Source organism: Neolamprologus multifasciatus, chromosome 23 (assembly GCF_963576455.1).
Source record: "Neolamprologus multifasciatus chromosome 23, fNeoMul1.2, whole genome shotgun sequence".
Lineage (NCBI taxonomy): Eukaryota > Metazoa > Chordata > Actinopteri > Cichliformes > Cichlidae > Neolamprologus > Neolamprologus multifasciatus.
Window position 1 is genome coordinate 33,791,637 of NC_140460.1, and position 25,016 is coordinate 33,816,652.

The 25,016-nt window shown below is 41.4% G+C and overlaps 1 long non-coding RNA gene across 1 annotated transcript in view; it reads left to right on the forward strand.

The window, feature by feature from the left end:
- LOC146492049 (uncharacterized) overlaps positions 1–25,016 on the forward strand; it is a 505,246-nt gene that overhangs the window by 292,547 nt on the left and 187,683 nt on the right. The gene's annotated exons all lie outside the window — the stretch shown is intronic.

The following is a 25,016-nucleotide window of genomic DNA, read 5'->3' on the forward strand; positions in this document are numbered from 1 at the left end:
TGAAACAATCAGCCCAAAGACTGAGTGTGATTTTTTTTCTTGATCTGTCTGTCCTCCCTGACTGTTTAACTCTTGAGTCAACCAAAGCTGAGATTTCTGTTTTGCATCGAACCTATAGTAAAGAAGTTGAGTTAAATATTTTGGCTATTCATAATGTGGCTCTGCCAGCTGAGTCAGAGGCCGTTTACTGTGCATCTGCTCTGACACCTTCTAGAGCTGCTTTCTTTGCTGCGAAGCAAACATCCATTGAGACCGTTTCTCATGGTGCTAAACTGATTTCCCCAAAGACTAAAAATCTGCCCAGGGCCTTCCCAGTGACTGAGTTCGAGGGCTCAGCCAACTCTGGAGGCTGCTCTGATTTAAAGACATTGGGGGTCCAGTGTCAGCTGGGTGCCCAGCCGAGCCAACCAAGCCTCTAGTAGCCCCACACCTCTGCTTGCCGCAGCTCCCAGGCTGCCGGCAGAGTCAGAGGGAGCTAAACCCAAGCCACTGGGTCCCTGTCTGCCTGAGTCAGAAGGACAGTCTGAACCTGCCGTGTGCCCTTTGCAGCAACAGCCTGCACTGTCTGGTCCTGCTTTGAAAGGGGTCTACACTCTGCCATCTGGTCCTGCTCTGCCTGACTCAGTTGTCACTGCACTGCCTGACCCTGCTTGGTCCTGGACCTACTCTGCCCAAGGGTCTCCATCTCACTGCCGTCAGCCTCCAGCCAAGCCGCCCATGGATCTCTGTCTCACCTGATGCTGACCACTAGCCAAGCCAATGGAGGGTCTCCGTCTCCACTGCCATCAGCTTGCAGCGGAGATGCTCAATGGTCTCCATCTCCACCAACATCGGCCTCCAGCCAAGCTGCCTAAGGATCTCCGTCTCTGTCTCCACAGCCTCCTGAAGGGTCGCGTCTTTGTTGCCAGCCTCCAACCCTGTCACCGGAGGATTGTTGATGCCGCCATCAGTCTCCAGTGCTGTGGCCTAAGGGTCTTCTTCATCTCTGTCAACCTCCACCCACTCTGCCTCCACCATGGATGGCCTCCCGATCTGCTCTGCTTCACCCACTGGTCACATGGTCACTGTCCAGAACTGATCCATCTACGCTGCTGGGCAGCCCAACAATAATCCCAAAGGGCTCAACATTATGATTCTGACCGCAATTCTTTAAAAAACGTTTTTCTTTTACTTTTAAAAGGAGCTTTGCTGTTTATCTGTGATGTTTTATGTCATATTTTTTATGTCTTGCTAACTGTTGCTAGAGATGGTGAAAATATTGCTGCCATTGTTACTTTCCTATATTTGTATGTTTCTGGTTGTTTTAAAAAAAATTGAGAGTAGCAACATTGATTTATTTTCACATTTTGCTTTACTGTTGCAAAATGAAAAATAGTCTAGCATTAATTATCCAAAATGTCCCTGATACAATTAAATGAATAGAAATACAAAAGTTTTTTTTTTGTTCCTAAATAAGCTTAATACATGTCTCTATCTGTGAAAGCAGAAGAGGAACAGATGCAGAATTAGCAGTAGCTATTTTTCTTTCAACAGATATTTCCTGCAATAACTGTTCAAAGAGCCTCTTCTCTGTCGTTGGTAAAGCCCTGTAATATGTGTTAAAATTCAACATTTGTCCCTCATGTCCATGAGGCTTGAGCTACAGTCATTTGCATTGCTTGCAATGTCAATAATGTGGTCCACCCACCAGCTATGAATAAATTTACCTACCCAAACTGGCTCATTATAAAATCAAGGACGCCAAGTAGACGCAGTATCACACATGTAGCCGCTATGTGGCTGTTAGCTGACCTGGTGCCTTTGAGCTGACTGCACTCATATTCCACAGGCATGCTGGATGAACCCTTTGATCATATGATCTCTTCTATGGAATATTAGCCAGCTCACCCTGAGGCCTATATTTTTAAATCTAAGATTAGATCACCTCCTACAGCTTGTACACAGCAGAGTGGGCAGAAGCTGCTGATTGCTGCTTGTCGTTGTCTTTGCTGGCATAGGGTAGAAAAATTGCAATGTGCAAAAAGTTAAAGAAAATGAGAAGCCGATGCCATCTAACAGCAGCTGATCTACCCTAAATCATGCACAATCATAGCTTAACAGCAGATGTTTCTGGAGGTATTAAAGAATAGATGGGCAAGAAACAACGCAGTCTGGCATTTATTATCACTTTTAATGTTGTGAAGACATAGGAAGACGTGTGCTGCTTGTGAAGTAGTTTACTCAAGACTTAATGTCTGATTGCTCTAAATAGGCTTTCTATTGGTAGTGACACAGCTCAACCTAGAACTATTAAATGTTCTAATTAATTCTGTTATGTCTTTAAATAACCATCTAAATAAGATAAGACAAGACTCTTGCATTATTTTTCCCCATACCATGTCATTAAGTATTGAACCAGAAAATGAGGAAGCTAACATTATGTTTTGGTCTACAGAAGAGCTTGGCACAGAGTTCAACTGGCTAACAAGCTTGTGAAATAATTCATTGTCCCGTAGTTTTCTCAAGCCAATAAATACTGCCTATGGAATTAGAAAATCCTCAGGCCCAAAATGAGACAGCACACGAGCAGAGGCGGAGCCAGACATTTTATACACCCGGGGCTTAGCCCTAAAGGGTAGTATGCATGTGGGATTGGGGGGAGGGGTGAATGAGAGATTTATTAGGCTGTGCTTTCAGTTTTTTCAAAAAAGAATAGCTTCATATAGGAAAAAATATATATCACATATGCAGGACATCTTAAACTCTTTTTTTAGTTAAGCAGCAAGGCAGAACAAAATCAGGGCTGTATCAAGACACAGGGACTAAACCCCAATTCAACCAGACCCAGAACTGATCGGGAATTAAAACAGGACTACTTTAGGACTTAACCAAGACAGAACCAGAATCAAAACACTCAAAATCACCATAGACCTGCACTACAATTATTTTTTAATTCTACCAAAGTACACTATTTAGATTCAGAAAAGTTTATATAATTATTTAGCCTTGTTGTGCAAAAAAACCTACATAACTTAATAAATATAGAATTTGAAAAATAGCAAAGATACACTAGGTACTAGATACATGTTCTGATGAGTTTTGGCAAACAACCATCAAACAACCATCTGACTAACATGTGTGTCTCACCTGGCTCTTGTTCCCTCTCTGTTCTGTCCTCATTCTCCTCTCCTTGTCCTTCTCTGTTCCTCTCTCTCCCTCTCTGTTCCTCTCTCTCTCCCTCTCTGTTCCTCTCTCTCCCTCTCTGTTCCTCTCTCTCCCTCTCTGTTCCTCTCTCTCTCCCTCTCTGTTCCTCTCTCTCCCTCTCTGTTCCTCTCTCTCTCCCTCTCTGTTCCTCTCTCTCCCTCTCTGTTCCTCTCTCTCCCTCTTTATGCTGACAATCAAGCCAAACACCAACATCATCAAATATACAGTTGAAACCAGACATTTACACACTCTTCAGATAAAAACAGATACACTTTTTTAATTGTAACATCAAATCAGACTAAATGTTTATTTTTTTAGATTGATAAATATAAAAAACACATTTGTCAAATTTAAGAGTAGAGAGATAAATTGTCTGTATTTCTTAATTGTAAATGGCACCAAATTGTATTCAAAATTCAGCCACACTTATGGAGCTCCACAATTCTTTTCCTGGTGTTTTGGTTGATATCTCTTGATTTTCTCATGTCAAAGAAACAGGCTCTGTGTTTTGGGGGTGTTTTATATGCATCCACAGGTGTGCCACCAATTTATTCACATGGACTCTACTAACCTATCAGAAGCTTCTTAAGCTCAGAATGGAATCGTCTGCAGTTTTCTTATTAATTAACAATAAACTTAGTGTATATGTACTCCTAAATTTGATGAAAGTGATAAAAAATAGACAGCTCTATCTTTTTATTCTGACATTTAACTAATTCAAAAGATATTTCAATATTCATTTATCTAAAACAAAACAAGTTTACTCTAAATTGATGTTGTACAGTAAAAAAAAAATGTTTTTATGTTTTTTCCCTAAAGTGTATGTAAATATCTGGTTTCAACTGTGAATATACTGCTGTGTATTGAAATTCCTCTTGTTTTGCATATAAATATACTGAACAACATACAAAGCATAATATATAAAATAACATCTACCAGAGTTTTTTCTTAGATCTCTTGTATATCAGTACATTACTGAAACCGATTTAGAGTGCTTTATTTAGCGGTGGAGGGTAACAACTGAAAATATGAAATAAACACATGTAAGCTAAGACTCTAAAGAAACAGCATTGTTGTTGTTCGGCTTTTCATTTCGCCATTTGTTGATTCACTCGAAGAGCAAGTAACGTAATGGGTCAAGTGATCAGTTTCATATCAATCTTTTGTGATACACCGTCATATTTACATTATTTGTACAGTACGAATGATTTGCTTTGGTACCTGGTCAAACTTCAGTTCTCCTCTGTCTGCCTCTTTTATACAGTTGTCAGTCAGGCATCTAACTATGAAACAAATTACACTCCAAAAGACCCCGGGCTTCCGAAAAAACAAAGCCACCCCCCCCCTCCCCCCGCTCCGCCACTGCACACGAGTCAGTTCAAGAAAAAGAGGCCAGCATTATCAAACAAGATGATCTCCAACGTTAGAACATGTCAGAGAAAAAGGTAAATATAAAATAAAATAAAAATAAACACATATTACATTATATTAGTTGTATATAGATTTTTTTCTTGGCTTCATTGTCCACACCTCCAACTGGTGTGGACAATGAACTCCCTGAGCCTGGTTCTGCCCGAGGATTCTTCCGTTTTAAAGGGAGTTTTTCTTCCCCACCATCACCAAGTGCTTGCTCACAGGGAATCATTGGATTAATTCAGTTAAGTTCAATCTATTTGTATGTAAATACTGTTGAATTGAATTGAACTGAATTAAAGGTGATTTTTAGGAGATGGAGTTGAGTGAATCAAGAAATTATAACATCTAACCAATAAAAATGACCATCAAACAACAAATTAAAAAATTAGGAGTTACAAAAAAAAAATCTGAATTTTGAAGATTTAATTTTGTGTCAAAAAAGTGTCTAAAAAGTGTTTATAATATCAAATTACAGCATCTTAACATCAGAAATAAACATGTTTTCAACCTAGTTTAAAATGTTGGTTTTTATGGGTCATGAGCTAAATTAATCTCTAAATAACCACTGTGTCAGTAGTTGTATAAAAGAAACTGCACTTCTTTAAGTTTCTTGAAGACATTTCACCTCTCATCCGAGAAGCTTCATCTTACAGAAATCCAGTTGCTTTACTTTCCAACCTTCCTAGATTAACATGACTTGGATGACTGAGAATCTACACAGACACAATGCTAACTATAATTTCAAAGATCCACTTGTAATTGATTACACCGTGTGTATATTTCTCTAAAAAGATTCCTTGTTCCTTAACATGAGATTTTCCTTTTTTTGTCAGTTTGGTTGAGAAAAAAAAATTATATCAAATTGATATCGTTGATATCATTTGTTATCATGCTGATTAAGTCAGATACATTATGAAGGAATGAGCCTTGGTAGAGGAGGGCTGCAAAGTGGCTTAAATAGTAAACTCTAAATGAGCTTTGCAATTTGGGATATGTGGAAGGATAAAACAACTCAATCAAAGCAGAAAGATTCCTGAGCAACTCAGCTGATTAGAATGATAAAAATATTTTGTAAATGTATTGAAATAGCTGGGACAATACAACAAGGGAAAAAAATTACCTACCCGTATCCACTAAAAAGTCTTAATCAGGGTCTGCCACACAATTAGTCGAGTTTAAATATCAAACCTAAAATCATAACAATACCTCTGTCCCAAAAGGGGGGAAAAGGTAAAAGAACAAGTAAAAAAGGAAAGGGAAGAAACAAAAAACCCAACAAAATGCAATAAAATATACAAAGAAGTGATATGAGATCTAATTTGATCCACCATGTGCAGTAACAAACAGTAATATTTATATAAGCCACCGGCATTAATATATTGAACAAAATATGGAAACCTTTGCTACTGCACTTAGAAAATATCTCGAGTACATAGGATCAAGCATGATTTAGCTGATTACCAGGAAGGAAAGGTTTACTCCTGGTGACAAAAGGAAAGGCGTTCCTTAAAGGAGAGGTCAAAGATATGTTGCTATCCTTTAATCTCACTAGTAACAGTGAAGATAAACACACCAGCAACGACAGCATGAATGCAGACAAAAAAAAATTTTTTTAATATCCCCTCATTTTCATTTTATGCGCTCCACAAAGGGATAGCAAAAAAATGACAATCTTAATCACAACCCAGGCGGATTACCAGACAAGACAAGATGTAGTGATGAATATCTCAGGTATGCTTTTCCCAAAGGAAAGTGTGTCATCACTGTCTATTTGCTTAAGTTTTGCTCCCATACTAAGGTGGATTTATTTACATTTTGCAGGACTTTGCATCTTAAAGCATGGTATCACCATAATCCTTAAAATACCACTTTAAACAATTCCCAAACTTCAAAGGTCATATTGGTTTAAACCTATAACCCCAAGACAATCTGCCTAATTATTTTTTTTAAGTTAATAAAAGAGATGTTAAATAACATTGTCTTTTTCTTTGAAATCAAATTCTTTTGACAAGAACGAGGTACAGCTGTTGGTGCTACAAAAAGTCCCAGTTGTTTCTTGGTTTTGTGGGAAGAAATGTTCCTCTAATCCATATCGAGACAAAATCACATGTTATTGGGAGATATACCTGAATATTGATAAGTTGTTACCGTTCTGCAAAAGTACCTTAATGCTACTGGAGATTGTGTGGAACTCTTTGGAATTAAAACAAAATCAGTCACAATAAGATCTTCTGGAAAGCTATTTTCCATAATATTCTGAAACAATACAGATCACAATACTATTCTTCATGCCGACATTCAACCTTTTCACCTGATCAACAACATCCTGTTTAAACAACGTCTCTGACACATCTTCAGTCAAAGCACTGAGTTTGACTCAAAGGCTGTCGATATAAAGTTGCGTTTGTTGAGCATAGATATAAGCCTAAAGCTTTGGAAACTTTGCTTCTCAAAAGCAAATCTATGGATAGGATAAATCTTCTGTGTAAAAAAGTAAGAACAGCCACAAAATTCAAATACCTGTTTTATCACCACCTACAGCAACAGTTTGTAATATATTCCAATTGCTTCGGATAATGCCACAAATTTGCTCAGAGTTACACTTCATTACTGGAACTTTTTTCTGATCTCCCGTTTTTCGTCCCAAGAAGAGCACCTACACTGAAAGATAAACTGTATCGCAGTTATTTTGCCACCCAAATCAGCTTTAGTCCAGAAACCCACTGGAAATTTTCCCTTGTTGTATGTCTCTAATAGGACATACAAAATGAAACATTTTGCAAACTGCAACACTTCCTTTTTTATGTATTGCCTGGAATAAGAACAAAGATAACGTTCAAAGAAAGAAATGACTGCTATTCACATTATCCAATGGCAGTTCACTATAAAGAAGTTGGACATGGTAATCCTATATCTTTAAAGGCAATGGCTCTAGAAGTAATACCAAGCCATATCGGAGATGGTCACAGATTAAAAAAAAGAAGAAGAAGAAAAACTTCTAAACTACCAGGTTTGAATGAGAATATATATATATATATATATATATATATATATATATATATATATATATATATATATATATGTGTGTGTGTGTATATATATATATATATATATATACATATATATATATATATATATATGTGTATATATATATATGTATATATATGTATGTATGTATATATATATATATATATATATATATATATATATATATATATATATATATATATATATATGTATGTATGTATGTATATATATACATATGATTGAAATGACAGTTCAATGTACAAAAAGGCCTCATCCACCTTTTCTGTCCACCCTGTTGAAGACCTGTCAGGGTGACAGGATAACAGACTGGCAGTAGAATAAAATTTCAGCTACTGAGCCAAACAACTGAATATATAAAGTAACTTCACTACTTTACAGGTTTAGATATGATTATATTAATCCTAATTCTAATACTTTCAGTAACCACTTATATGGACTAGTCCTACCCAGTGTTGCCAACTTAGCGACTTGGTCGCTATATTTAGCGAGTTTTCAGACCCCCTAGAAAAAGACGTGAAAGCGCATATCGCTTTTACTCTCAACAAGCAGCGGGTGCTGTAACGCAGTCAGTTCTTCTTTTACTCTTTTACTGTTATGCTGTTTTGTGGATCACAAGGTTTAAAACTACTTATAAACACACACACACACAAAGTAACTCCACCAGAGTGCCTCACTTTTGCCGGTCCAAGCCCGGGTAAAGGAGCAGGGTTGGAATTGTGACATTAAAAAAAACAATAATTGCTAAAATAAATTTAATTTGTAGTTCTAAATAAACTCTAAATGCATTTAGGACGTTTTTTACTCACTTTATGTCTCTTCCACGATGTTATTTCTCTCTCCAACAACATAGGTTACAATTACATTAGCATGACCAATTATGCAAATTAGGTGATGATGTCATTTTGCGACTTCTAGCGACTTTTAGGACAGCCAATAGCGATTTTCCTTACTGAGGAGTTAGCAACACTGGTCCTACCCCTGTTATATCAGAGCTCTGAATCCATCATGTTTAATGGATACATAGGATAACGTGGTTGGTCCAGACAAATTATGGCATGTTTTGGTAGTAAAAGAAGACAGCTGCAAGCTGCTGTATCACTGCACTTTCCAAGTCAGTCACAAAGTAAGCCAGACAGAATGTAGCACTAGTGAACAGCAGACCCTTTTTAAGAGTGCAATTCCCAAGTCAGACTGCTGAGTTGTTTACATGTAGTAAATTTAGCCAAACCTTGTATTCCCAGACCAGAATTAAGATGCTAGTACCCTTCCCTGTGGGGAGGCTGGTGATGGAATCACTCTGACACTGTGTTTTCCACTTGGATATATTGAGGCTTCCCATTCAGGAAATTAGCCATCTAGCTTGCCAGTTCTCTATCGAGATTACATCTGAGGACATCAGATAAGAGCAGAGGAAAGACAAGAGCTGTCTGTAAACTGGTGCACATTCACTCAGTTCATGTGTTGAGACCCATGTTTCACACCACATTAATATCTTTTTTACATCCTGCCCTCTGTCCTGATATCAAATGATGGTTTGTGTGTCAGGTGCGGCAGGCGGTAGGTGATTGGTTTAATGTGTGACGCTAATTAGCATCAGCTAGTGGAGCGTGAGCAACACTGACTATCGAAGCTGCTCCTTTAGTGCTCGCTGTGCTACCTGAGTGCCACCGGGAGTGCTGAAAGATTAACTTGTCTCATGCTAATGTGGAACAAGCAGCTGTAAAAACTCAGCATCTTGATGACCTGTCAGCTATCAGTGACTTTGCCAATCTAAGACCTTGCCAGTAACCCTTAAATGATTAATTCGCTGTGACTGGATTACATTCAGTCTCGTTCATTTACGGTGAGGCAGCAATCTTAATAATCTGACTTGCTCTTCTTCACTTTCTTCTGTCATACCTCCTTTACATCTTCCTTTCCTGATAGTGGACAGCTTTAATAACAGATTTAAATTCTGTTTTCTCAGCTGTGCTTTTGGGCAGATGTTTCTATGTATTTGTGTTCTGCTGTAGTTCCAAATAAGTAATCATTATCAGTTTGTCCGCCAGTTTCTTTTTTCCAACATATCAAGTAATTGTTAGGCCTACCTTATCTCACAAAGAGTGGAAGCCTGCTTATACCAGCTTCCAGAAAGCCAAGGTGAAAATGTCAGATATCTTTTTTTGTTTGATCCGGCATTGAGTTTCCTCCATATTTTATGCGCTAATCGATTCATCTGCAAGTAAATAATATTTTGAGTGACAGCAGGATTGCAAGAAAATGCAATTCTCCCAGGAAGGGGTGAACAGACACAAAGATACGGGTATGGGGTTGGTGTAGAAAGGTGTGGACCAGTGTGTCTTGATGTGGAAATGAGAAGCAGGAGTGCTGCTTGATGTGGACTTGCATGGGGCAGTGAATTTTGAGGGTACATGTACCTGGCAGACAAGTAGAAAGGACTTGAAATGTTATATTAATAAATTTATGTGGTGGTCAGATATCTATAAAAGATGCAGATTGAAATGCTGCGCACCAACTGCTTTTGCCAATTCTATTCTCTCGAAAATGGAAGGGGGGTCATAGTAAAAAACCCATTTCTGTCCTTACCTGAGTGTATGAGTACCCCATGGAGTTCATTACTTAGGACCCCAAGGTAACTACGTATGTGTAACTTTTAGAGGCCCAAAAGGGAAAATGTATGCTTCTAAACAGATTGAAGTACATTTACTGATCAGACATAACATTATGACCACTGATAAGTGAATTGAATAACACTGATTATCACTTCATCAATCCACCTGTTAATGGATGGGACATATTAAGGAGTAAGTAAACATTTTGTCCTCAAAATCGATGCGTTAGAAGCAGGAAAAATGGGAAATTGTGGGTCAGAGCGTCTCTAAAACCTGTTCTTGGCCTGCAGTATTGAACCAGTGACAGGGTCGTGCCAAAGCTCATCAATGCTGGTTTTGATAGAAAGGTGTCAGAGTGCTTCGCAGTTTGTTATGGGGATAAGCAAAAATAGTTCAGCCGTGAGTTTGAGGTGTTGACTTGGCTCCAAATTTCCCAGACCTCAAGCCAATCGAACATCTGTAGGATGTGCTGGACAAGGCCCCACCTCACATCTTACAGGATTTAAAGGATTTGTGCCAGATACCGCTGCACGTCTTCAGGGGTCTGGTGGAGTCCATGCCTCGACAGGTCAAAGCAGTTTTGGCTGCAAACAAAACAGCCTGACAAAATATCAGGCAGGTGGTCATAATGGTATGCCTAATTTGTGTATTTTTACCATATTACAACCTGCAGAGCATCATCAGCCCATTCAAGACTGGAACTGGGTTTTCTTTCAGCCACATAAATAGGCACATTTTCAGAAACTAGAATATGTTACCATTCAAATTAAGTTTCATTCATTCATTTTGGCTCTTTATAAAAATCCTACCCTCTTGTAACACCCAGATGGAAAACTAAAAAGTACTGGATTTGCAACCCAGACCCTACCGCTAAACCTAGATGGGTCATCTCTGACCTGCTAGATGAACAGACAATGAGCCTGTGTTTTGCTTAATACGAACAAAAATTTCACTTTCACTCTCAGATGTTAAGGTTTACTATTTTTTTAAGCTAAATGGAAGGCTACAGGATTCCTGCAGCATGTTGTTATACTGGTTAGTACTGTTAGATCTGGTTAGATCTGGGTACAGATCTTTCTGTGGTTTGATATAAACTAATATCAAAGACCTGCATGTTAATTGGTGAGTCTACATTGGCTTTTGGTGTAGATAGCCCTAAAGGTACAAAAATATGTTATTTCTAACAGCAGATGTGGAAATGTCTATTTGATTTTCCATGACCAGAGGTTTTATTGAAGTGACACCAGTCATTGAAAGTGGAAAAAAAAAAGGTTATCCACATTAAACCCAAGGTCAATAAATTAATAACGTCCTGCCCTGCAGCCGTCATCAGAGGAACACACTTGTCTCATCTCTGGCCAGTGAGGTAGATGTTGCAGTGGGGTGTGGCAGCATTATAAAGAGATTATATAAAGAAGCACACAACTGAAAACACACACAGGTTGACGTGAGCCCATGCCTCACGCACACGTGCTACTACACATGCACTGCGGAGTCCCTGCACTTGCATCGCCCTTTTTTCTTAACCCCCTGGCAGCAGCAGTCTTCCAGGCTAAGCCTTGTGAATCTCCTTTTAATGAAGTCCGGAGGTAAAAAGTGCACACTCTCCCTTGCTGACAAGCAAGCGCTCGTCTGCCTTTTCATCATTACACTAATGGTTCCGGTCTCCCGCTGAGGCGTTTACTTTTAATCCACATCGATGACGCATATTAGCAAAGATTCTAGACTAGAGTGTTTTGTCTGTCACTTTTCCCCCCCAATAACACCATCAACGCCTACCTTCCTCCTCTGTTTCATCGCTCTACCTCATAGGGAGCTCAGATGATTCAAGGTCTTAATGATCCATTACTACATAATATCTATATTTACAGTCACCCTGTGCTTCTCTCATCTCAGGCATCAGAACTTTTGAAAACAAAAAGGGTGAAGGAAACAATAACCAATTGGAAAAAAGTAAGTAAAGTACAGCGGGGAAAATAAGTATTTGACACATCAGCATTTCCAGCAGTAAGGGGATTTCCAAGTGGACTATTGACACAACATTCCCACCAGATGTTGCCATCAAGCCAAACATTGAAGTCATACACACAAATCAGAACATTTAAGTATACAAGTTAAACCATAATAAATAAAGTGAAATGACACAGGGAATAAGTATTGAACACACTTTATTTAATACTTTGTAGAAAAGCCTTTGTTGGTGATTACAGCTTCTAGACGCCTCTTGTATGGATAGACCAGTCGTCTGCATTGCTCAGGAGTGATTCTGGCCCATTCCTCCACACAAACGGTCTTTAAATCGTGGAGGTTCCTTGGGCCTCTTCTATGAACCTTAATCTTCAGTTCTCTCCATAGATTCTCTATGGGATTTAGGTCAGGTGATTGACTGGGCCATTCAAGCAACTTGATTTTCTTTCTTTGGAACCACTTCATTGTTTCCTTGGCCTTGTGTTTGGGATCATTGTCTTGCTGGAATGTCCACCCTCTTTTCATTTTTAGCTTCCTGGTAGATGGCAGCAGATTCTTATCCAGAATGTCCCGGTACATCGCTCCATTCATCCTGCCTTCAATGATATGAAGTCTGCCAGTACCCCTTGCTGAAAAGCAGCCCCAAACCATGATGCTTCCACCCCCAAACTTAACTGTTGGTATGGTGTTCTTGGGGTGGTGAGCAGTGCCATTTCTCCTCCAAACATGGTGTGTAGAATGACTGCCAAAAAGTTCTATTTTGCTTTCATCTGACCATACTATAGTCTCCCAATAATCCACAGGCTTCTCCAAATGCTGTTGCGCAAATTTTAACCGAGCCTTGACATGCTTTTTGTTCAGCAATGGAGTCTTGCGTGGTGAGCGTGCATGGATGCCATGGCGGGTCAGTGCATTGCTTATAGTTTTCTTTGACACAACAGTACCTGCTGATGCAAGGTCTTCCTGAAGTTCTGTCCGAGTGGTTCTTGGCTCTTGGAGTACTCTCCTGATTATTCTGTGGACTCCTCGGACAGGGATCTTGCGTGGAGCACCTGATCGTGGCTGGTTTATGGTGAACTGATGCTCTTTCCATTTCCGGATAATGGCCCCCACAGTGCTCACAGGAACATTCAGCATTCTGGAAATGCGCCTATAACCATTCCCATCACAATGCTTTTCAACGATGAGATTACGCAGATCTTGTGAGAGTTCTTTGCCTTTACCCATCATGAAGTCTTTCCTGTGTGCCTTCTGGGTAATGAGGGGCCTTTATGGGCCATCAATTAGGACTACAGCAGCTGATTCCAGTTAGTACTGATAGGGGACTGGGTTTCTCCATCAATACTGACAGATTTCAGGTGATCTCCTGGCTTTCTATGTCATTTTGCCCCTTGTTATCTTCATGTATTCAATACTTATTCCCTGTGTCATTTCACTTTATTTATTATGGTTTAACTTGTATACTTAAATGTTCTGATTTGTGTGTATGACTTCAATGTTTGGCTTGATGGCAACATCTGGTGGGAATGTTGTGTCAATAGTCCACTTGGAAATCCCCTTACTGCTGGAAATGCTGATGTGTCAAATACTTATTTTCCCCGCTGTAAATAAAAACAATAAAAACAAAGAAACAACTCATAATACATTTATTAAAAAAGAACAACCAAGTATATATAGGGCCAGTATTGCCAATACCGATATGGATATTATTAACCTATAATGGAGGGGGAGGGGGGGGGGGGGGGGGCAGCATGTCATGAATGATGAAGGAAATCATCATCTATTTGAAAATTCTGAAGACAATTTAATGACCACTAAATCACTATGACTCACATATTTTTCATAGTGCATGTCTGAAATATATTTTATCTTTTCCAAAAAAGAAAAAAAAAATAACTGTGGGGTACATAGTGAACTTAGAGGGCAGAAATAAGCATCAATCATACTGATGACCTGAGCTGACCACCTCTATTGTTTTGCAAACTTAGTTCATAAAGGTTTAGTTCAGTTCTGATGCACTGATCCTACGTCATGGGAAAAAAGCAGGACTTCAGCAGGAGCTACAGCACCCTCTGGCAGATGGTAGAGGACCTAAAAGTCCACAGTTTAATTAACACCATAAATACATAGATTTCCATTTAATTGTGCAGGGGCATTTACATTCTAATGATGCAATTCCAAGTAAGTGTCCATTAGTAGATATTAGAGTACCAAAGTCTAAATCTGGCATTGCTATGAGCTAGAGCCCAGCTGTTGTATGTATGTTTCCAACGTATTATACCTGCAGCAAACTCTAGGTGTTGTTCAGCCATGGTGGTTCCAGGGCTGTATATAAAAGATGGACACGAACACAATTATATATCACCTTTAGCTTGTAGATCACTGCTTTAAAGAGTTAAATATTACATTGTGGTATTTTCCATCTAGGTTTTTTGAAACTGGAAAGGTTATTCACATCTATGCAATTGTGCCTTATCAATCTTAAGGTAGCCACGCCACCAATTATACCCTGCTTTATATTTATTTATTCTTAATAGGAATATAATTTAGAAAATTAGCACCATTTTGTCTTAAATATGTCTATAAAGAAGCTATTGGGACCATAAACTGATTAGGATAATGTTTGATTAGGTAATAAGTCAAATCAGAAGCAGGGTAATTTTCTCATAGACTTCTATACAATCATTCGTCTTCCCAGAACCAGACAGACAGGTTTCCCCCTGCTGGCCAATAGAGCGAATGCAGTTTTAAAGCACACACTCACATCATTTACATCTTGTATTCACTATCTTGCCATGAGCTGGAGATGTGGAGATTTTTTTCACCAGATGCGCTACAGTTGCTCAGTACAGCACCATAATAGGGAGATGGCAATCTCCTTAAAATATGCCTGTTTAACCCTTTAAAACCGGTCAGAGCGGGCACGCTCCGTTTTGCGTAACTATTTTTAAATCCCGGTAGCACTGCAACCACGTGAGCTAGCGCAATATTTTTTTTTTGCATATGAAACCGGAGGAGTTGTACTTACATCTTATGCCATCAGCTTGTCCTAGGTCACGGTTTCCTTCCACATTTAGCTTTGCAAAAACTGCATAAAAAGCACTTGCAGCAACAAAAACATAATATTCCAGAAACACGCTTTGCCGATCCGATCAGCTGTTCATAACACTTCCTACGTCCATCAGCGCGAACTATCGCATGTCCGCCATGACCTGCCCGAAACCGGAAGTGACATCATTTCACAGAAATGTAGTTTTTTACCATCAAGGCCTCATGAGCCTATACTGGTGTTTTTAAAAGTTATGTTTGACTTTATGACTTTCTGTGTCGTTTCTGGGATGCTTAGGACTCATATTGCACTGCTGGAAATAGTTTATTTTGATGCATATGCTGTTATTTTGCAAATTTGCACAATAATATTTATTTTCGTTTTTCCTGCAGTGTATAAAATTTGGTGTATTTCAAAAATAAAACTATGAAGACAATCAAAATAAATTTCCTGTGGTGGGAAACTATTTTGTGCAACGTTTTTGCATTTACAGTTTTGAGGGATAAGCCTCTTAAATTTCTCTAACTAGAAATATATGTTAAAAAAACCAAAACGATTTTCAATTTTTTTTGTAGTTTATTGCACTTTTTTGCAATTTATGTAATTGCTATGCACTTAATTCATACATATTATTAAAATTTAGGCTGTAATGGTTGTATTGATGTATAGCAACTTGAAATGCTCCCAAAAATGGCACTACAACATGTAAAAATATAATATAAGCTCTGGTGAACTTGGTTCTATGGTAGGTCTTAAAGGGTTAATAGGTGCAAAACAATTATCAAATGTGTGAATTAACTAAGCAACAGTAAACAGTGATAACACCTTATGATGGTGTACACTGAGTACAGCACTGGGAGATTGCACAATGTATTTCCCACAAATAAGACAGCTAGGTAATTATAATGTGCTAATTGAGAAAAAAAAAAAGAGAACAGACATGACAAAACAAAAATCTATAACCTCAGATCAAACAAAAACACCACAGATACAATAATTTGTATGCCCATTTCAGGCACCACTGGACAAACAGTAATAATAATAATAATAATAATAACAACACAGATCTGGGCTGGATGTGATTGTAAAGCTATTTATTTAATCTGTCTGAGCAAAAGCTTCACTTTGACAACAAGCAGCAAAATCCTTTAAATATTTTCAACATAGGCTACATACTTGTGGTTCTGCCCTTCAAACTCTTCTTGGAGGCCCCTTAGATATTTTAGATTTGTTAAAGGATTGGCACACCCCTGTCTCACAATAAAACTTTTCCATCCCCCTAAGTGGAAATTTTGTAGCATCAGTATCCTTCCTATACTTTATTCTGCTTGTATTAGCCGTCCATGTCTGAAATAGCATTTTTCTCAAGTCCAGTTGAACCAAAACATATGAGTTGAATAGTTTGATTTCAGTATGAGTTGCATTGTAGCCACCATTTGGAAAAGGTGACACCCACTTTAGCCAAATGAACGCCAGCCTTAATTAAAATTCAAGCTTCACCCACGCAACATCCGTGCTCTGCAGTTTTATTCTGTGACATTTCCTCGTTTAATGTGGTTGACACAGTACCTGCTGCATACTGTGTCATAATTATCCAGTACATATTCTCATTAATAAAGGGTGTGTGTTCTCTACCACCATTTGATTTAAGCGAAAAGTGATTTTGTGTTTTACACTTTAAAAAGGTGCTAAGAGGTGATATGTCATTTAAAAGGAATATTACCATTTGTGTTTACCTATTTTTAGATAAGGAATTTTTTTAAACTGTAAGTGTAAGTTTAAAAAGGTAGCACTTCTCTTGCTGTTGCATACAGTTAATGGACCTAAATATCATGAAAAATTAAACAGATCTTTTTTCTCTCACAAAAGCATACCCTTTGGTCTTTTGAAAGGTTCTTTTAAAGCAAGTTTAAATTGACTAAAGGCTCATAAAAGGCCTGGTGAGAATAAAAGAAATATCCCCCAGAGTCTTTCAAACAAATCCCCTCCTTTATTGACACAGGATCACATTCAACTGGTGAAACACATGAGAGAGCAGTTGAAAAATGTAGAGAACCCTTCTTTATTGGGCATTTCACTCTTAAAAAAATACTGGAAATCAGAATAGCCCATATGGAAAAGAAATAGAAAAAACTTATTAAAGACTTGCATAAGCTGTGGCCTACTTCATATAGTGAATCATATAAGGCTTATATGATTTACTCATGAAAGTGGCCACTTTCTCATTACTTTCATATATTGTTTTAGTAAGTATCCAAAACATACAAGTTTCATTTATATAATTTTTCAAGGGATCTTATATCTGTTTTCATTCTTGTATGCTTTTCATACAAGTTTCACACAAGACAGATACAAACTTTATAAGATTTATATATATCTTTTCCATATGGGAAGTCTAGAAAATTGCAGTCTGTGCTTCTCTAATATATAATGCCTCAAGATGACATTTGTTTTGATTGGGAAACTTTAACTGAAATAGAATTGAATTTACTTTGACTGAATAGCTCTTAAGTCGTTGGCTAAAAAACATAAAACTCATAATGGTAGACTTCTGACATTCTAGCTTTATGTGGTGTTGTTTCCAGTTGTCCACATTTTGGTTATTTTTTCCTGAGTTCCACACAGAACATTTTGATGTTAACCTGTAGTAACCTTTGGCTTTACATGTTTCTTCGGTTTCTGTAGTACTGTCTCATCACACAGTGCCACCGTTCTTGATACTTGGCATTGCATTCTTCCTCTATCCTTCTGTTGGCAAACAGCTTCCAGTTTCATTACAGTCTCCTTCTGGAGGTGTTAAGACATTATATGTAATCAAAACAAGGAAAATTATACACGCACCAGATGCTTTATAAGGTACACCTTGTTAGTACTGGATTGGACCCAATTTTACCTTCAGAACAGACATGGCTTCAACAAGGCGCTGGAAACATTCGTCAGAGATTTTACTCTTATATCGACATGATACCATCACATCATTGTGTAGATTTGTCCATTTTAGTACAATGAACTCACTGCCATGTTCAAGAAATCAGTTTGAGAAGATTTGAGCTTTGGTTTGTTGTCTTGCTGGAAACAGCCCTCAGATGATGCCATAAAGGATGGGTATGACCAGAAACAATACTGAGGTAGGGTGTGGTGTTTAAGTGATGTTCTGGTGCTTAACGGCCCAATGTGCGCCAAGAAAATGTCCTCCATACCATTACACCCCCACTAGCCTGATATAAACGAGGATGTATCCATGCTTTTTGTGTTGTTTGCGCCACATTTTGACCCTACCAGCCAAATGTCATGACTAATCACATGAGGCGATATTTTTTCACAATCTTTTATTGTCTAAATTAGGCAACCCTGTGTTAACTCTAGTGTACTGTTCTTAGCTGCTAGGAGTTGCACCTCCATGTGGCCTTCTACTGCTGTAGCCCATCTGCTTCAAGGTTTCACATGTGTATTAAGAGATGCTCTTCTGGATACCTGGGTTTTTGTTTTGTTTTTTAGTTACTATTGCTTTTCTATCAGCTCAAAGAAATCTGGTGATTCTCCTCTGATCTCTGGCATTAACAGGGCATTTTTACCTGGAGAAATGCTGCTCCCCGGACATTTTCTCCTAAAGTCCAGTTACCACCAGTTAATGCTCACTGGACATTATGCAAGCAGCATTTGAGTCAGTTATGCTAGTTTTCTCAATAGAAGTACCTAGCCTGACTGACTCCAGTGCGGCTAAGTGGCCGGTAGAGACTGGCATCTTCCCTGATGTTTTATGAGCACATGGGCCTATGCAAGTCAGACTTAGGGAAATGCCCCTCGTGTTTTTTAGAAATAAAAAGAAAGGTCTTTGATTACCCTGCATAGTTAACTTTAAAGCAGGTTCTGACTAGAGAACAAGGGTGGGCAACTCCAGGCCTTGATGGCCGATGTCCTGCAGGTTTTAGATATCACCCTGGGTCAACACACCTAAATCAAAAGTTTAGTTCATTACCAGGCCTCTAGAGAACTATAAGACATGTTGAGGAGGTAGTAACATTCACACAGACACATTCAGACAGATATATGAGGGGCAACTCAGGGTTCACTATCTTGCCCAAGGATGTTTTGACAGATGGACTATACTGTAAGTCTACAGCTCAGCTAGGGGATCAGTCCACCAACCGGACAACCCTCTCTACCACCTGGGCCACAGCCAGCCCCACAGCCATAAGTAATGGCTGTCTGTCGTTCAGACATGTGCCATGTCTGAAAAGGGCTAAAGAAAACAGCATTAGCTAGAGTGAATGGGCCATCAGAAAAATCAAATCAGAGAGAGAATGGATCCGCAAATGGATCTATACCTCAACAGAATATGTGAGCAGAGCAGCTCTCCTACATATGCAGAGTGCCTCACTATTCATTGTCAAGACAACCAAATATATTTGAAAGGTATTCACAGCTATGGGTTTTGGAAAGTGTTGATAAAACACTATTAGTATACAAAAAATACACCCCAGAACTGCTCTACAATGAATCAAAAATATTATGTTCTCTTGGTGCCTGGGGCTTTCTGTTTGGAGTTCCCTACAGGTACTGCTCCATTAGCCCAAACACATGTATTAGATTAACTGATTCTAAATTGACTGGAGGTGTATGCAGGAAAAAAAAGTGTATGAATATATGTGGAAAAATGTAGTTTGAAGTGCAAAGCACTTTAAGCGATCAGAAAAAAAGTAATCAGGCCAGTCCAGCATTTGACATCCCAAAGCTAAATAATTCTCGCTCTTTCATAAGACTTCAATGCCAGTGGCAGGCCTTACAAGCCTGCCAGTTTCTGTTGGACACTGCAGCTGAGAGAGCCACATGCTGGCCTGTGCCTCACACTAATTTGTAACCATAGTCATGCTCTGCCACCTTACCACTCCACTAAGCTGCCTGTAAATCTGGTGTATGTGTCAGTCAGCCATCTTAAGAGAAACTTTTACATAGTTAACAGATTTGCTTTTTTTGAGTACTAATCTGTATGCGAAACAGTTGCATAATGTACTCTATGGTCATGTAGGGATATTTATAACATTTATAAAAATGCTGCCTTATGGAGACCATTTTGCCATTTTGTCAAAAACGAATAAAGCAGATTTGTCACTCTTCACTCAGAATTTTTTTCTATATCAAGGGATGTAACATAAACAATTCCTTTTCATAAATGTTACTTATAGCTTTTCAATGTCTAAACCTAAACAGCAAGGGAAAGTACAAAGTAAGTTAAAGTAATCAAGTCTGTGAGTGAATAGGTTTCTCTAAATTGGAATTCTGTCATTAGAAACAATGACAAACGAGAAAGGAAAGATGATACTTTTAGGCTACGTTCACACTGCAGGTCTTAATGCTCAATTCCGATTTTTTGATCAAATCCGATTTTTTTTGTCTGCTCGTTCACACTACAAATAAAATGCGACCACAAACGCGCTCTAGTGTGAACGCTCAAAGCGGCCCGCATGCGCAAAAGAAGACCTCACACACAATGCACTCTGTTTAGACCCAGAGCAAACAGTATTGTTTGACAGATGCCGTTAATATAAAGACTTTGGACTTTACGTTTCCCAATTTTTGCTTTAAGTTATTAGGTTATTTACATAATAATGTAAATAACCTAATAATTATCCTTATTGCTGTTTAAGAGAGGAGCGGTGCTTCAAAGGATAGTTGCAGATTTCTGTCAGAAACTGCAGATTATGCAGTACAAATAAAATGTTCACGTTTCTCCAACGTTGTCTTCCCAACAGTTTCACTGACATCTACACTGGATGGCCAGGAAGTGTTCGGGATGTCTTATTGGGTGCTTCTCTGGAGCTGATAATTGGCGTCTGTCTTGTGTCAGTGACGTAAAAGACGGATTTAATGCGACATGACCGTTCAAACAGCAGTCGCTTTCTAAAACATCGGATATGTATCGGATTCAGTACCACATACGAAAGTGACCCAGATCAGATTTGAAAATATCGGATTTGCGCCGTTCACACTGTCATAACATGATCGGATATGGGTCGCATATGGTCAAAAAAATTGGATTTGATGCGCTTTCGCCTGCAGTGTGAACGTAGCCTTAGTGGTTTACACATTCACTTTAACACGTGAAGCGTACCTTGTTCAAAACCAGGAGAAGACACAAACACCTGTGGTGCTGTGTCAGGAAGCACATTTGTAATAAGAGCTGGCCAAATCAAGTATATGAAGTTAACTGATGTTGTGACCTCTTGTGAATAAAGAAGTTGCTGTTGCTGCTTTTTCATTATGCAAACAGTTTTACTGCAGCTAGTGCATTAAGGCATTGAACCCACAGATAGTGGAGTCCCAAACCTCAAGATAAGCATTTTCTCAGTGCCCACCTTGTTGTTTTAAAACCTAATGTGACAATGAGCGGTTCATCTGACTGTGAAACTGCACACTTATTGAATACTGACTTCTGATTTTCAAGTTGGTAGCGAATAAGCATATTCTGGATACTGTATTTTCTGCACTAATAGGTGCACTTAAAATCCTTTAATTTTCTCAAAAATCGACAGTGCGCCTTATAATCCGGTGCACCTTATGTATGAATTCTGGTTGTGTTTACTGACCTCGAACTGATTTTATGTGGTACACGGCGCTCAAAAATCTGTAAAAAGATGTTTTAGTATGACTATGGTAAGGTACGAACCTGCACCACTTGATTGTCGGAGCATTACTGCTACTGTAGTCAGAGCCTCGTGGAGTGATCTGGGTCCAAAACTCCATCTGCTTCAGGTCCCAAAGTCAAAGGAACACTGCAGCATCACTGGGAGTTAAAAACTGTCTAAATTCTTTATCTTTATTAAAATAATCAGTTGTTGCACCTGGCAAAGCAGCAATGCTAAGTTTAACATCCAGGCATCCATGAAAACAGAATTTATTAAATTTAACGGAGTTAAAAGTTAGCAGGAAATTAGCTTGCTAGTTTCCACCTAAACATGATATACAATGTTCTGACTGAGAGATTTATGAAAAAATTAAAATTTACAGTACTTCCAACATAAATGAAGACAGAAAACTAAACAGCAGTGGCTTTTGTAGGGTTGCTGAAGTTGGACTAGCTGGTATATAATGATGTGCGACATGATCGCTAGCGACACAGCAACATTAGCATAACATAAACCCAGTGAAGCTGGAGGATGAATGCTAACTTTTTTCCACTCAATAAAGGTTAACGCGAGGGCTCCTGATGGTTAGAGACAAATGCAATCACATGGCAGGATGCTGTAAACGGGCCAAACTTCAGTCAGGAGAACAACTGAGATAATCCATCCACAATACGACCTTATTCATTAATATACTGCAACAACATGGGAATAGAGCAGCTGCTCTCATTTCATTTTCCTTGTTTAAAAATATGTTTAAAAATAGAGTATTAGAAAAATATATATATCAAGAATGAAAAACGGAAGGCACTGGGTCACCGACCCAGGAACCCTGACAGTACCCCCCCCTCCAAAGGCCGGCACCCGACGGCCAAAAGAAAGAAAAACCAGAACAGGGCGGGCGGAGGGGGCCCAGGACGGAGGGACGGAGTCCAAAACAGAAACAGTTCAGGTGGGCGGCCGCGTGGCCGGCGGCCGAGACGAGACAGGTCAGGTGGGCGGCCGCGTGGCCGGCGGCCGAGACGAGGCAGTTCAGGCGGGCGGCCGCGAGGAAGACGGCGGCGGCCGCTGAGCTGGTCCGGTGGGCGGCCGCGAGGAAGGCGGCGGCGGCCGCGAGAAAGGCGGCGGCGGCCGCGAGGAAGGCGGCGGCGGCCGCTGAGCAGTTCCGGTGGGCGGCCGCTGAGCAGGTCCGGTGGGCGGCCGCTGAGCAGGTCCGGTGGGCGGCCGCGAGGGAGGCGGCGGCCGCTGAGCAGGTCCGGCGGGCGGCCCCGAGGGAGGCGGCGGCGGCGGCGGCGGCGAGGAAGGCGGCGGCCGCTGAGCAGGTCCGGCGGGCGGCCGCGAGGAAGACGGCGGCGGCCGCTGAGCAGGTCCGGCGGGCGGCCGCGCCGGCGATGACGCCCAGAACGTGGCTGGGGCGACGGTGCGGCAGCCGCAGGACCAGGCGAAGCAGAGGCTGGCGACGCGGCAGCCGCCGGACCAGGCGAAGCTGAAGCTGGCGACGAGGCTGAGGCCGGACCAGGCGAAGCTAAAGCTGAAGCAGAGGCCGGACCAGGCGAAGCTGAAGCTGAAGCTGAAGCTGAGGCCGGACCAGGCGAAGCTGAAGCTGAAGCTGAGGCCGGACCAGGCGAAGCTGAAGCAGAAGCAGAGGCCGGACCAGGCGAAGCTGAAGCAGAAGCAGAGGCTGGGTCCGGACCAGGCGAAGCTGAAGCAGAAGCAGAGGCTGGGTCCGGACCAGGCGAAGCTGAAGCAGAAGCAGAGGCTGGGTCCGGACCAGGCGAAGCTGAAGCAGAAGCAGAGGCTGGGTCTGGACCAGGCGAAGCAGACGCAGAGGCTGAGTCTGGACCAGGCGAAGCAGACGCAGAGGCTGAGTCTGGACCAGGCGAAGCAGACGCTGAAGCAGAGGCTGAGTCTGGACCAGGCGAAGCAGACGCTGAAGCAGAGGCTGAGTCTGGACCAGGCGAAGCAGACGCAGAAGCTGAGTCTGGACCAGGCGAAGCAGAAGCCGAAGCTGAGTCTGGACCAGGCGAAGCAGAAGCTGAAGCTGAGTCTGGACCAGGCGAAGCAGAAGCTGAAGCTGAGTCTGGGGCTGGCCCAGGCGAAGCAGACGCTGAAGCTGAGTCTGGGGCTGGCCCAGGCGAAGCAGACGCTGAAGCTGAGTCTGAGGCTGGCCCAGGCGAAGCAGACGCCGAGTCTGAGGCCGAGTCTGACCCAGGCGAAGCAGAAGCTGAGGCTGAGGCTGGACCAGGCGACGGCACGGGAGCCGGGGGTGACGGAGCCACAGTTTTAGGGCCAGCGGGCGCGGAAGCCCCTGGCTGGAGACAGGCAGGGCCAGCGGGCGCGGAAGCCCCTGGCTGGAGACAGGCAGGGCCAGCGGGCGCGGAAGCCCCTGGCTGGAGACAGGCAGGGCCAGCGGGCGCGGAAGCCCCTGGCTGGAGACAGGCAGGGCCAGCGGGCGCGGAAGCCCCTGGCTGGAGACAGGCAGGGCCAGCGGGCGCGGAGGCCCCTGGCTGGAGAGCGGCCGGGCCAGCGGGCGCGGAGGCCCCTGGCTGGAGAGCGGCCGGGCCAGCGGGCGCGGAGGCCCCTGGCTGGCAAGCAGGAGAGCTCACAGCTGGCTCTGGGTGCTGTGGCTGCAGGTCCGGAAACTGAACTGACTGGACGGGAGGCGACTGAACTGACTGGACGGGAGGCGACTGGACTGACTGGACGGGAGGCGACTGGACTGACTGGACGGGAGGCGACTGGACTGACTGGACTACAGACTGGACTGACTGGACGGGAGGAGACTGGACTACAGGGGACTGGAGGACGGGAGGAGACTGGACTACAGGGGACTGGAGGACGGGAGGAGACTGGACTACAGGGGACTGGAGGACGGGAGGAGACTGGAGGACGGGAGGCTGAAGAGCAGGTGAGGGAACTGACTGGAGTGGAAGCTGAACAGCAGGTGAGGGAACTGACTGGAGTGGGGAAGCTAAGGGATGAACCGAGGTTGGCGATGCGGATGGCTGAGCTAATGACAGAGTTGCCGAGGGGGATAAGATTGCGGCCTGGGCTAATAAGGCTGGTGCCTGAGCAGGGGACAACTCAGCTAGCCTAACCAGGGACAGTGCGAGGGCG